Genomic DNA, 15,874 nt, shown 5'->3' on the forward strand with positions numbered 1-15,874 from the left:
GTTTGGAATCCTGAAATTATGGTTACTCTGTACTTTGATGAGCCTTACTTCACTAGACCCAATTACATGTATAAGAAAAGTATAAATTAAAATACAATTTAAGAGAAAAAAAGCCCAATCGGATTACCACAGTCATCCCCTGGTGTTTACACTCAGAGCACACCGGCCTTATGTTAGTTCTCTCCATTGAAAAAAAAATTGTTTTTGCTACTTTTACACCTGTTGTTCCTTCTGCCTGGAGGGCTGCTCCTTAAAGTATCACCATCCTTCCAATATAAATTAAGTCACCCTCTTACTTTTCCTTAGTGCCCTCTCATTTTTCTTAACAGCATTTTCTGCAGTTTAACTTCGTATTTATCTTTGTGTTCATTTGGTTGATGACAATTTCTCCCCCAAAGCAGGAATCACAGTTGTTTGTGACTTAGTCAGATAAGGGTTCTAAACCAGAATAACACAGACTAGATGGCTGAGATGGAAGACATTTATTTCTCACGGATCTAGAGTTTCAGAAGTCCAAGGTTATCGTACCAACATGACTGGAACTGGGCAGGAACCTCTTCTTGACTTTTTTCCATATGATGGAGAGAAAGCAAGAAACAACTCTCTGGTACATGATAATGGCATTAATTCTATCACAAAAATCATACTCTTGGCATCTCAAGCAAGTCTAACCATCTCCAGAGGCATCTTCGCTATGTGCCATTATGTGGAGCAGCAGGGCTTAGTGGGAAATTTGGAGAGACAGAATAGCAATTGACATAAGACAGTGCTTGGAACATGACAAGTCTGCAAAACATCGTTAATAAAAGAGTAAATTAAGATATACTATCTAGAGGTTTCTGTGTCCCTTTAAAGCTGCTAGATCAATAGCAGAACTCAAGAGTGCATAGAGTAACCCAGCACTGAAGGAAAGGTGGCTTTCTCAAGCCACGTGCAAGGAGCTCAGAATATGGTGGGAAATCAAGGCTTCATATATAGGGCCAGGAAGGAACAAACACACAGAAGACTCTGAAGTAATATGTAAGTAAAAGAGCTATGACCTAGTTCTGAGTCTACCATAGTTCTGACTTTTCCCCTCTCTTTCTTCCAAGCAGGGACAGTAACGTGATTCACAGGGCTCAATAAATAATAAGAATTCAGGACTTCTTGGTCAAAACCAGAAATGTGCCATTAAAGGTGCAAAAATGTAAAGACTTTTCCTGTTTCTCTGGTCTCTATAGACTTTCCATGCTGTTCATTACCATTTAAAGTTGTAAAGAAAAATTTTAAACTATAGTTACCACATTAGCACAATGTAAGATTTAGATGCTCATAAGTACGTTTAACTCCTCTAAAGAACCATCAAAATTATATCTCCTGTCTTACATTTGGATATGTATCATTGCATTCTTACCAGAACAGTGAAAAGACCCTACAAAATTAACTCAGTGTTTTAAAATTATTTCTTGATATATGCATATGTTTCCCACACTATCCACCCTTAGCTTTCCAACCAGTAAAGAATGACAGAAGGAAAACTATCTTTGGTTTGAACCTTGTCTTTTCCATCCCTAATGGATATCATCTTCTATGTTAGTAGTTGGTTACTAAGGTGTAGCAGCAGGAATAATCAAGGAGAAGGTAGATGACTTTATTTGTTTCCTAGAAGGCTCTTCCTTTTTTTTTGTCTTGGTAAACACGAAGCATGGACTCTGGAGATGGTCAGCACCTCTACTCAGTCATAAACACAACACATTAGAGCCGGAATATAGTTCAGCAGCACAAACACTTGCCTGACAAGTGCAAGATCCTGAGTTCAAGTCCCAGTACCAAAATAAATACATAAATAAATGCAACACACGTACCTTTACCTTGGCCTCACTACCAGATTTGCTTAGCTCCCACACGTCATAGGTCCCCTGGACCTCAGGGTCCACACAGTTATGAATGCTACAGGAAGTGAAGTGTAGAGAACTCACCTAAATGCTCCATGGTCCCCTCAGATTCATGGATGAACCAGAAGTTCAAAACTCACAATGGCAAACATGAGAAGAACATAGAAAACGAGTGGGGCAAAGAAAACTAGGGAAAAGCAAAGTTCTCTACATTCCTCCTTCCTTTTATCCATCTTCATTTTTCTCTATTTTAAGGTATTTCTTGTTGGTAGATAGGACTCAGTTCCACCTGGCTCTCATTATAACCAAGCAACTGACAAAAGCCAGTAGTAGTTACTTTCTTCCCAGTTCTCTGGCTAAAACCAAAAAGACAGTTGTGATCATGGGAGGTATAGAAATTGGCCACTGAGAGATCTGGCCACTCATTGCAGTCATAGGCATAAGACTCTTGCTTTTTGTAGAGTTACCCGTCTTCACGTAGCTTTGTACACTATTTTTTCAGAGGTCACGTGAATTAAGGCATTAAATAAAGTACTGGGTTAGCAATCATCAAAATTTTTTTTCACTCACAAAAATAACAACCAAAAAGGCTTTTATAATGAAAGTTTCTAAATACAGCGTATTTTAAAGTAAAGATAGTTTTTAAAACAGACATTGCCCTATAAATCATAGTCTCTGATAATTATTTCCCATCAAAAAAAAAAAAGATGCCTTTTCCACGCATAAACTTTGACAAGTCTATTTACCCCAATACTTTTACACAGTCAGAAATGGTTCCATTATCTTAACATTAAGAAAAGCTTTAAAAAAATTTCACTATACTTTACATCATATAAAAATGTAAGGTAGCATGTGTGAACTGTTTAAAGAACTTGTTAAAGATTCTTATAATAAGAAAGGCTGGGAAAAGTAGAGTCATATCTTATCAAAACAATCTAAGAAATCTTAAGAATGCTGCTTTTCTAGTAATACATAAATATACACGAACATGAGCAAGAATCCAAGTAAAGAAACAGTTCTTATTCATAGGATTGACAGTTTTATTATTACACCAGCCTGAAATAACATATAATGGAGCGTGAGTGTGCACTGGAGTTTCTAAAAGCAGCTCTTAAGATAGGCTTAATGTAAGAAGGGTTCAACTTTCCTCTCTGAATTCTGGAGGATGGGGTCCCTTGGGGATAAAGGGGAAAAGGGGAGATAAACTTTTAATGCAATCTACATTCTCGCTTGAATGTGTTTATTTTCAGCAATATTTATTGTGCAGTTATTCTATACCAGGCTCTGCAGTTATAGCAGGGTCCTTGATAAATATTCTACCTTGACAAGGCTCAAAGTACAAGCAAGAATTACAATATTAGCCCAGAGAATATTACAAGGAAGCAAAAAGTGTTTAGCAACACTTGGTGGGGGAAACCCAACAAGACCAATGTCAGGAAAGTCATTGAGGAGGAAAGGATGTCAAAGCTTAGAGTCAAAAGATAAGATAAAGCAAGATCAAGAAAGAGAGAGACTTCTGAAAAATTCCTTTGCTCCCAGTTTCCTCTACCCTTATCAATCATGTGCTAAGACTCCTTTTAGGTTATCCACAGATGATTGGTTGCATTAGGAGGAATTCACAGAATAAGATAATTGCATCAGATGGTATTGTAAGGGTTAACTTAATAAAGAAGGCTGCATCACTCAGGTAAACCAGCTGGACACTGTGTGGGGATCCATGGGGACAACAACTGCATCCAGTGAGCTGCAGGAAAAGCCAGTGAAGCTCTTCTTCACACCCTGCTTTTAGCCCCCTGGCTGGTTCAGGGACCTGCCTATAAACTAAGCTTAAGTGTTGACCTAGATGTGTGTGTGAGTGCGTGCGTGCGTGCCGTGCGTGCGCATGTGCATGTGTCTGTGTGCGTGCGCATGTTTCTTAGCAAGGCATGCAACTCAAGTAACCGAGAGCACACCTGTCTAGGGTTCTGTACTGACGGAAGAGACTACAAAAAGACCAGTAACTAAAAGAAGCTAGCATCTTCAGGTCATAGAAAACATTTAAAAGAGGTTGGGCTATATGTGAAGGAGTAATGGTGAAGGGTGAGTCAGAGAGGCAAGACAGCCAAATTTTGAAAGCACTGAGATTTTTGAAGGCCGGAAGTAGAAAATCCAAACATGGAAATCATAAGGTTAGATATGCATTTTCAAAAGAATACTCTGACTTCAGGATTTCATTATACCCTTAACATTTTCACAGTTAAAAAAATCAAATAACAAATCCCCTCTCAGAATGTGTATCTCTTGTGAACAGACACATGACTGTGTACAGATATTACGGTGTTGTGCACATCTCCTATTCAATGCATTCTTAGATATTATATTTTATTACTTTATTGCTTAATAAAATATATATTTTGCTATTTTAATTTTAATCTGGGTATAGCTGGTACATAAAAATGTTACTTATTTTGGAATATCTGACTTGTAATCACTAAGCAAAAATGCATTAGTTTGTAAAACGTTAGTGACTGAGAATGTGTTCCTGTTCACATGGATTATAGTTTCAATGAATGTAGAATTCTAACTTGAGAATATTTTCTTCTCATAGAAAACTGCAGGCATGATTGTTAGTATCTACAGACATTTATTGCTATTGAGATATTTGATACTCATCCAACTTTGTCCTCCTTTTGCTGAGTAAATTGATTGTTTCCTCACTGGATATTTACAGATTTTTATGCTATGATAAATTAAAACAGTTTAACCAAATCAGTTTATGTCCAATCCTCCTCATTAATTTCCTTTCTCTGGTATGTCCTAAAACCAAGTTTTCATGCATGGAATTTTATCAATAATTTAATAATTTTAGTTCCTTTTTCATTTGCCTCATATATAGCAGGAATTTCTATGTAGATATGATTTTTCTCTTCTCTGTTACTTCTTTGTATATTTTACATTTTCTGCATCATAATTATATACTTTTCCTCTAAGTCATAAGATAATTTGGAGAGCAGAAGTCTACTCACTAATTGGTTTTTCTGAAGTATCAATCAACTTTTCACTGACTATTGCATTTTAATTTGGGTAACTTTTAAAATTTGAAGGCAAGTTTTACGATAGTTAATTGAGGTAGTAAAGCATCAATTAAGAAAGTCATTGATACATATTTTGAGAAACATTGTGCTAATAATCTTGTAGTACTTTTATTTTCTGGGAGGATATTTCTTATATTGCTATGGGTGGAACTAATAAATGTTTCCCTAACAAGGATGTTTTTGTCTTTGAAGTTTTTCTCATCTTTGGTGTGGCAATCCGTGCCTGCTTAGTTCTGCTAGTTAAAATAAATTTACCAAAAATTGTCCCTGAACACAATGTATAGTTCCAAATATTTGCTTCCAGAATTACTTTGAACAGCATTTAATTCTAGTTCATTTTCCATTTGAGATGAATATTGAGGGAAGCAACGTGGTTTTTTTTGTTTCCCCCCTTGGGAGCCCGAGATAGTTTGCATTATTTACACTTGTAATCAAAGTGACTGCCTTAGACAGTGAGCCCTGGAGCGAGTTCCGACTTCAGATTCAGCAGAACTTCTCTCCAAAGGAAAAGCAAAGTGCAACTTCTCAAAAGTCTGGTTCAAGGAACCACCTATATTTCTGTATATACCTTTCCTTCAGTAGCCCACAGTTAGCTGGGGGGTCGCTTTCTTCTTCCAAGTATAAAAATATAACCTCAGTATCCTTGTTTGGCTCAGATAGAATCCAGGAAAACAACCAGGTAGGACGAGGTCTTGGCCCCACAGCTCCAGTGTGGCAACTGTGAAGTGATATTTTCTCCTGCCTTCTTTCCCCTCCCGTTTCCAGCTCCCATCTTTCTCATCCTCGGCATGGGACTTCTGTCTTTTGAAGACTTATAGACTTTTCCCTTGCACACGATAATAAAAATCTGCCTGGCTGGTTTTAACCGATATTAGAACTCACCTGAGTACTTTACACTTTTGAATTCCGTCCAGATTTCTCTTTTGTGAACAGTGGACACATGTTCTGGTCTTGTGAGTGTAATTAGAACTTTCTCTGTATATTCTCTACTTGTTGGGCGATCTCAATGGAGATATTAAAGAGTTAAACCCATGACATTCCATCTCGCTTAAGAAGACTATATTTCTGTAAAGCCTTAATATTTCTGCCCCGATGTCTTCAAATTGAAAGATTTTCTAGCAGGATTTAAAAGAAGAAAAGAAAGGAAGATAGGAAAGAAGGGCGGAAGGGGAATTACTCAGACCCCAAAGCAATAAGACATCAAAGTGACTGACAAATTTACAGTGGTTAACATCTACTAAGTAAAAGAGGTCTGGTATCAGTGGTGAAACCTCTCGGGCAGAGTTGAAGCATTTTGAAGGAAAAGTTTCAATAAGAAGACATGTACTATTGCAGAATCCCACTATCCACGATAAACCCTTCAATCCACAGGACCCATACTCTGGGTTTTTACAGCAAACCAAAGTTAATCCTGACCTTCCAATAACCTTCTGGAATAGTTTTAACGTGAATGTTCCAGTTTCTGAGCCATGACATCATGTTTCGGTGTTGCACACAAGTGAGTCCTGCCAGCTTCACAATGCAGTCTTTCGGATGACAAAACTGCGTTTAGAGAAGGAAGCAGCAGTTAGAGAACTCTTACTCAGCTCTCTGAAGCCTGCTGGCAAAAGCGCGCTTGGAAGACAGATTGGAGTCCTGCAGCAGTGTGCTCTGCTGCACGGACCCAAGTGCTCATCCTGCTCTCGCTCCAGCTGTCCTCTCTTCACACATGGCTACCTGGCCTTGCCCCCAGAGCAAGCCCTGCATTCGTGGTCATCTGGTCTGCCCTCCGTTCACTTGCCTCATAAAGAATTACCATTTGTAACAGGTGACTGAAGTAAATGTTCTCCAAGTTTACTTGTAATCAAACACCACCAACTATTGAAATATTAAGCTCCAAATAATGCAACCACAAACAATATTTTAAAAAGATATTTAGTAAAATGGCAAACTTACATAATGCAAGACAAATAAAAAATATGCAGGGAAATGTATCTCTCAAATCAGAAAGTGGTTTCTTCCAGGAACTCCTCCTGCAGATTCTCAGACTCCACGAATCTCAATTTCCTTATATAAAATGGGGTAGTATTCGTGTATGATTTTTCTACAACCTTCTATGCACTTTAAGTCATTTATGTATTACCTATAATACCCAGTAAAATGTAAGTGCTATATAAACAGTAGTTTACTGTTTAGGGTATAATGACAAGAAGGCTCTACCTGCTCAGTATAGGTACAATATTTTTAATATTTTTGATCTCTTATGAATGATCCCTTAAATGTAGAGCCCATGGAGACAAAAGTGATCTGTAGTGTTATATCAACTGCATGAAGGAAATTATTTTTACTAAAATGAAAGAGAATAGTGTTAACAATTGTCTCAAGAACATAGTATTGCACATAACATTACAAAAATTCCCAAGTTTCTATGAAATCCATTTTCTGATGTAATTTGTGTTTCTCATAACTTAATAACTCCAAATTTTTAATAACTTAAAGTGTCAAGTGGGTCACATCGCATTATGAAATTTTCATATAGTATAATTTCAATAAAAATAATGTACACTTAATTGTGATATATGTCTGGGACATACATTACTCTGTTACATTAGGTAATTAGTGATTGCTATTTTGATTTCATTTCAAAATATATGTGTTTTTTCAAAGTGTGCACATTGGTCACATATTAACTTCACATTAGTAAAAATGTGTAACTAAAACTAAGGAGAAATAAACTAATATGATCTTAATTGTCCAAGTCAGTCAATATGCAACAAATCCTTTGGCTAAAAGTGACACAAAAATCTTCTGAATTTGAAGGTTTTTCAACTTCATTTATCTCAAGATAACACATTTCACACTCTGTAATTAACAAGTGGTAAATTAGTTTCTCAAAAATATTCTTATCCTAAAGTGAAATCAACCCAAATGTGAGGAAAGAGAATTTGATTGGGCCAAAGACTCATCATAAAACAACGAGCAAGTGAGACACAGAATGGAACAAATAGTTACCACGTGTACTAATTTTTTAAGACTCGGGATCCACCCTGAGTTCTGTCTCTCACCTTCACCTCTTTTCCGGTCTTTGGGAGGATATTTTGATCCAGAGAGTGGTAAGAAAAATTAGGTAACATTACTTCTCATTTGTTCAGAATGGAAATGAATGTGCTCTCTCTTTCCAAGGTCCAAAGAATCTATTGTCACCAGGCGAGTGTGTGTGTATCACATGGAAAACTGATGTGTGTATCTAAGGCAGCGATACAGGAATACTTTAGCTTGTGTTTGGAAATATTGTCACTGTTATCAAAGGGAGGAAGTGCTGGCACTCCGTGGTGAAGCCACCAAACCATCAAAATTAATATTTTTCCAGACATTTGCAGAAACCTGTGGTGATCTGATAATTTGTGTGGAAGTATATACAGCCTCTAGCTATAAACAAAAGTGTCAAGTCTATTTATCCATTAGGAAAAGCTAAAACTCAGTATTTAGAAGACAACAGGAAACACAAACCTGATATTTGGAAAACAACAGTAAGTAAATTGGGCCATGCCAGATATAGACCATAACATCACTACATTCAAAGCACACAAGTAAGAAAACATTAAATCTATGTCTGTCTCTTCACAACCTCCAAAGGAAAGAAATTAAAAATATTCCATTTTGAGTATTTTCTGTTGGAAAGTGGATGTTTTGAGAGAATACTGTCAGGAAAGCTGAAATTTCTTTTTCATCGTCGATGAGAATTTGTGTAATGACTCAATTTCAACAATTGGACTATAAGGTGTTCTTTCGCTTCCTTTTTAAAACATAAATTAACCAATTTAATTGTGGGAAAAATATAGCAAATCACATTTTATTATTTCCAGCTTTTATGTACAGAACAATGTGCGTTTCTTTATTATTTAAAGAGCATTTCACCATCCAAATGATTGACAAATGTTTAAACAAAAAGCAAACAATGAAACAGCAATTACTTGCTAGCGAGCACACTCTGCATACCTTAAATCTACACCACTGGAAGGAATTTTCATCTGCACATATTATATAATGCTAGCTAGAAAACTAAATATTTCCTTTTCTTCAAATTTAATAAATCTGTGGAGCAAATCCTATAAAATATTACATTCTCGGCAGCATTTTAGTATAAAAATAGTCCAACCTCCAAACTTGACAGTCTTTAGTTAAAGATGTTTGGGAAACTGAAGTTGCTTTTTCTATCATACTTTGAACCAAAAACAGAGGGGAAAAACTGAAACTCTCCATACTTCAGAGCTGAAACTTCAGTTTACTGTTTATTTTTCTTCGCGCCTCCACTGAATTAATTACGTGAACAGTCTGATATTCAGAGATCTTTTCAGAAAAGAAAGAGGGCTCACAGCCACTTGAGATTGGCCCAACTACTAATAAATATGGAAGAAAATAGCCATCATCACAGTTGTCATTGTGACTTTATATTCATTCATTGAACTTATTAAATGTAGAATACTAAGAAAGTAGAAAACAATCCTATAAATATGGAAGACAATAGTCATTATAGCTTTTGATATGACTTCCTATTCACACATTAAACATTTTAAATAATACAGTGGATTATTAGAAAAGTAGAAAAAAAGAAAATCTTATAATTATCTCATTACGCTTTTATTCAGAAGAATTATACCTATTATAAGCAAAAAATTCAAGTAATTACATTTCTAAATCTATTGGTTTCCAAAGAGGAATCTTTATTATATCATTGATTTTCAAGTCTAAATTAACTTTTCTGTATTTTTCTCAGTACATTTACTTTTCTGCTGTATGGCCCTCCTCGTGAGAAATACATTCAAATAAATAAGATCTTTGTGTAATATGATGTTTCAGAGGTTTGTGCAAAATTTAGATAAGCACGAAGTATTTTATCAAGAGCAACTAGAAACATCTTTTGATTTCCTTTTAGTTCTATCATTTTTTCAACATTTTACAAGAAATTCTGAGTTTAAAATACGTGCTTACTATTTAAATATTTAATTAATGCAGACTACTGTTTTCCTCCCACTCCTGTTTCTCTCCCTTCAACCCTGATTCTATCTCACTGTTCGTAATATGGAAACACATCTTAACACACCCGCATATACACATGGGATAGTGGTACATATTTTTATATATCATTAATGCTCATTATGTGATTCTTAAGATTTCTTTCCTCACATTTTCCTTATAGATACACTTTTGTATATGAATGTGTATATCAATTCTAGTCTTCCCAAAGGAAGTTTTTTAGTTATATTGTCATTTAATCAAATGGCATCACTTTTAGCTGTAGACAAGAGCATACCCTAAAATTCAAATCATATGCAATTATCAAAAATGAAATTTTCAGCTGTTCTGCTCCTACTCCAAACTGCTGCTTTTACAAAATGATAGTTTCTGCAATTTTTATGTGAGAAAATTAGAAATAAATTAACTACTGTGTCACATTTAAACTAGTTTGTTGATTTTCTTCAAAATAAATACTTTAGCATATTCATAACTAAAAGTGAAAACTTGTGGTCCTTTCTCTTTATCCTCACTTCAATATTTTAGAAATATTTACTGTTAAAATAATTTATTGTTTGTTAATATTTGCTAAACTATTTATATTTTATAATATAGCCTCCTTTGTTTGCTAAATATCCTTAAATCTTCGTGACCAGCAGATAAATTGAGGCTAAGAATTCAAGCCCTGTGAGAGGTCGTTTGTGGCAGTGTGTGGATTCCTCATGGCCATCTGGTGGGATGGGTCCATGAGGAAAGCTGCAACCCATAGGCACATGCACACAATTCCCCAAGACCCCAAGACTCAAAAGACACTGCCGCGTGGCCTTTTTATCTTAAGTGTCTTCATTTTCTTTTATTAGGTGAATTTAGGTTTAATGGGAAGAAGATGTCTTCACATCTGAATACAGACCCATGGGCCATAATCTGCAGCTCAGAAATTGGGCTCTTGTATTTTCTAGTCCCCACTCTTTTCATCTGTGGGTTGGAAGATAAACTAATATGATTCTGCTAAACTTCTACATTTTAATATTTTAAATTATGGAACATCACATAGATGTGAATTGTAGGCCAATAAAACAGTGTAGTCGAAGAAGTAGATTTTATAATATTACTTCTAATTTCATTTTTTAAAGTGACTGAGGGATCACCAAAAACATGTTCCTTTAATGTCTTTCTGCTTTTTTTGCATTTACCTAGAGTGGTTGTTTTTGTTTGTGCAAAGGAAAACAGTCCTATTAAATCATAGTGTGTATATTTTTAAATGTAAATGTATCATCTCCTGTTCAAAAGTCATTACAGGGAACAGCTTGGATAAAGCTAGGAAAGAGTGATGGATTTCACTAAATAAAAAGAATAGTATTGTTCTTCTCTACTAAATTCTGCAAAGAATTTAGGATCATGTTTACCTTTTTTCCCTCTTTTCATGGCTGTGAAATTAGCAATGGCAATGAAGGTGCCGATTCAAAAAGCTGGACTTGGGACTCCAAAATAGAAAGCCAAATGTGACCCAACTGAGGCCTGTAAGCAGTTGGGAGTCATTCGTGGTAATCTGCCACCACCAGTGTGATCTCACTGCCTGCCTCGCTTTCCTTACAGGAGGGGGCCAAGCTAACACTTTGGCCTTATCGGCCCCCGCAGATGCTGCTCAGTGTCTCTTCCTGCGCAGTTTTGGCTCAGTACAGTGTCTCCTGGGCCCACTGACTGTCGGTTGTCATAACGACATTTAGCAAACGAGGGAGGCCTGGCGGAGCAGTGGTTGGGCCAGGTGGAGAGGAGGAGGCAGAACAGATAGCTGAGCCACACAGAGTCCCCACAAGGACAATATGGAGGCAGGTGAGTAGGAAATGAGGAAGCCTCTGAAGGGGAGGAAAATGATGTGAAACAGCCAGTTACTGCAAATTAGCATGGCCTGGCCTTACTGATAAAGAGGGAGAAAGAGACCAAAGAGGACACTGGGGAGGAGACAGCAATAAGGTTAGAAAAGCATTACAGAGAAGCACAGGGAAATGGAAACCAAGAAGGACCATATCCACAAGGTCAACCTCAGACACTGTGAACACAGCAAAGCATCCTTCCCAGTTACTCATGTGGACTTGCTCCAACATTGTTTAAACATGAAATTAGCACAAAGTTAGAGACTAATTTTAAGATGTCTTGGATGTGAAAGACTACTGGGCAAGGCCTTATTTAAATTTGTGAATGAGGGAAAACGTTTTGATTTCAATGAGCTGTGAAATATTCAAATACTTGGAAAGTTCCACAACATCTTACAAATGTTGAAACTCTTCATCTTCTCTTGATTTCATCATTATTGATATTTAACACATTCCTTTTTCACTCTACCAAACTCCTCCAAACTGATTTGGAAGACTTTCTCCCCCCACCCCTTTAAATACTTTTGGACCGTTTTTTTCCTTGTAGGAGTACCGGAGGTTTATGTCTACATCTTTCATTAAAAATTGTATTGCTTTCATTTGCCATAGTTAAGAGCACTACAAATGAAATATTCTTGATAGTTAAACAAGAATGTGCTCTTTGATGGATTTATTTTCCCCTGAAATATTAATATAACAGGAAATAAAGTAAGGAAGGGGAGAATATATGCCATAGTTATATGAATGAAATCATAGCATAAATTCTGGGGCCATCCAACACAATGCTTTCAAAAGTTTAATTTCCAATTAATTACCTCATATTTTGTCAAAAAATGCATACTCTTAACTTGGAAGGCCTAAGGTGAGGTAAGAATACATTTCTAACAAGCCCTCAGGTGGTGTTAGTACTGCAGTACTTGAACAGCAAGGAACAATTGATTACTGAGGTATTATTAAAGGACTCTGAGCTGGAAAACACTTTCCATAATTTTGGAAAACAGTTAAAAGCACACGTATGTCCACTGAAGTGGTGGCAAGTATGGAGACAGAGATATCCTCTGATAGTCTTTGGGGATTTTTAGACATTTCCCAGCCCCTGTCATAGAATTTCTTGATAACTGTAGAACATGGTAAGCAATGCAGGCCAGTTAAAACACTTCTCATAATTCTAGAAAATCAAACATTTGAAGGAGTTTAACCAGTACTATATAATATTCATAAAATTTTTTTCGCACAATATGCCCAATCATATACACGAAAAGCATTCACATAAAGGCATTTAACACGGGCATTGCTGCTTATCAGTGTCTAACCCCTCTTTGAGAGGATGTCACCTAGGAGATTGATCATGGCTGTCAACCACACTCTCTGTTAGCAGGTAAACTGAGAGCAGGAGGCCCTGGCTCTCCCCACCAAAACTCACTCTAGATACCTCATACCTGGATGGAATGAAACAAAATTTCAGGAAGAGATAGACTGCATTCAAAATTATACTGCAAATGAAAGTTTTGAGGGGCTGCCGTTCAAGATCAGCCATGAGAAGTGTCTCCAAGAAAGTGACAAGTTATCTATTTTTAATTACAAACACATAACAGCTCTAAGTGACCACCATGGAACTAAAGACACAGACATACCAAATGGAGCAAATAGAATGCAAATCAGTGAAGAAACAGAAGTGTTTAAGGTGACTAAAGGAAAGAGGTCCCGGGGTGAATACATAGACACACAAGGTAGCAGAGCCGCAGTGGAGGAAGAGATGATATCTGTGCACCTACTTACTTTGAATATTTTCTTAATTTCTGAAAGGACTGCATGTAGTCTTAATCCCAAAAGACAGTAAGTTTTTAATACTGGCATTTGCTAAATGAATGGCACACATACCTAATTCAAACATATATCAGCCATCCCTTATAATATCCCTTTTAGAAATAAACAAGATAAGTAGTTTTTAGCTAGTGACATTGGGTACCAACTAAAAGATCATCATGAACTTTCACGTCAAGAAGAAATTAAAATTTATATCCTGTCTGAAACATTGATTGCTTTTTGACCGTTGCTGGTAAGATCAAGGATAATGAAACCAGGATTATAGAGAAATACAGAAAAGAGTGGATTTCTGCTCCTTCAAGAAGTTTACCAAATGAAATAAATATCAAGTGTATCAAATTAAAAAAATACAAACAGCTGATAAGAAATTGAGTGGCAAGATCATTGAGTTTAATGTTTGTTAAAAGGGTAGGAATTTCAAAAAAAAATACTCCATCAAATTCTAAATGATTTATTTATGGTTTTTAATGATTTCTAAAATTTGTTTTGCTTCCTTGCTGTTTTCAGATTTCTTTCCTATATCCAAGTTTTCATTTCTTTAATTTTTTATTAAAACTTACACATCTAATTCTCCTACTAATGGTTAATTTACATTTAAAATATACTTTATATTTTTAATACTAGCTAAATATATATTTATCACTTAAAATATATATAAATTTGAGAGGTCCCCACACACATAAAATGAATGATTTTGCAAGCAATTATTCACACTCCTACTCTAAGATTTTTCTGGTATAATTTGAGATTTATTATACAGAATATTATCATTTTTAAACATTTTAAACTCATTTTGGAAGAGTTATTTAAAATTCTTGTTTCTACTGATTTGAACATTTTATTATATTAAAAACAGTAATTTAAACACTGAATTTTTGACTGGATTTAATTATGCACTACCTTTTCTTTTACTACACAATCTAATTTAATTCCAATTGGTTTTAATTACTTACCATATTTTCTGGTATTACACATAACTCTCATTATTTAGTTTTTAGTTTGACTCATTCTTTAGTCAGCTGGAACATTTTTTTCAATTTTTTTTTAAATTGATCTCTTTCTTTTTTAGAAAAAGAATGTGGGCAAAAACGTTTGGATTTCCTTCCTTTCTATTAATACTGTTCAATTGCATTCAAACATGAATGATCATCCCTCTGGCTATAACATTCTTGGATTTCAATATATTTCTCTCAAGAGTCTTGTGCTCATTTATCTTCCACATTTTTTAAATTGTAGAGAGTCTAATGTCAACTTGAACTTTTTTCCTCTTGCAAACAAATGTCATCTCGAGGCTTTAATATTTTTTTAATTCAAGACTTTCATTAACTTTTTTTTACATAGAATATTTTGCCTGTGCTGGGTCTTTCTTCCTACCCAACACACTTCAAGAAAACATTTTTTCAATTATTTATTTGGTGATTATTTTTCCTGTTTCTTGCATATATACTTCTATGTATATGTATATGTGAAATATATATATGTATGTATCTTAGATATCTTTTATATACCTTTTATTTTTTTTACCACACATTGATCTAGTCTCTCTTTTTGTTTCTCTTTCTGTTTCTGTTTCTCTTTCTCCCTCTCTCAACCTGATAGAGTGATTCAGTGCTTGAGTTTTCTGTGATATTCAGTATTTTCTGCTTTTATGTCGTTATCAATTTAGTGATCATCCTTTTCAGCTGAAAAGTACCCTTATACAGAAACATAGTAATAAAATTAGAATTGTTGCAGATGTCTTCCAGTAAATTTATTCCATAGATTTGCAGGAATATTTATTGTTGTACCAGTTTTCTACCATTCAACTTTTGGCTTCTTCATATATATGATCACATTCTTCTGTCTGGTCATCCTTGATGTAAGTTTCTGCATAGCATTTTATTTAATGTAGACTTATTTTGTCACCTCAGAATTTATTTTGACTATGGCAAAAGGGACAGTTCAGTAAAAAAAAACCCAGCCAGGTTGACAGTGCTCATCTATACCCTTCTGAAGGACATATCCACTTCAGTTCTGCTCACATCTTACTAGCAGGACGGTGTTCATTAGATGTTAGAGGAAGCAGTGTGTATTACAGAGGCTACTGTCGCTGGCATACCCTGGTGGGTGATTACCCCACCCTCATGTCCACAGACTACACACTCAGAGAGGCAGCACTGCTCACCAACTTCATGTCTTGTTTGAGCCTTTAGCCTCTATTGTTGTATTCTGAAAGACATGGGGCTTTCTT

This window comes from Cavia porcellus, unplaced genomic scaffold (assembly GCF_034190915.1).
Source record: "Cavia porcellus strain 051 isolate PalLab524CR breed Dunkin Hartley unplaced genomic scaffold, mCavPor4.1 scaffold_23, whole genome shotgun sequence".
Taxonomy (NCBI): domain Eukaryota; kingdom Metazoa; phylum Chordata; class Mammalia; order Rodentia; family Caviidae; genus Cavia; species Cavia porcellus.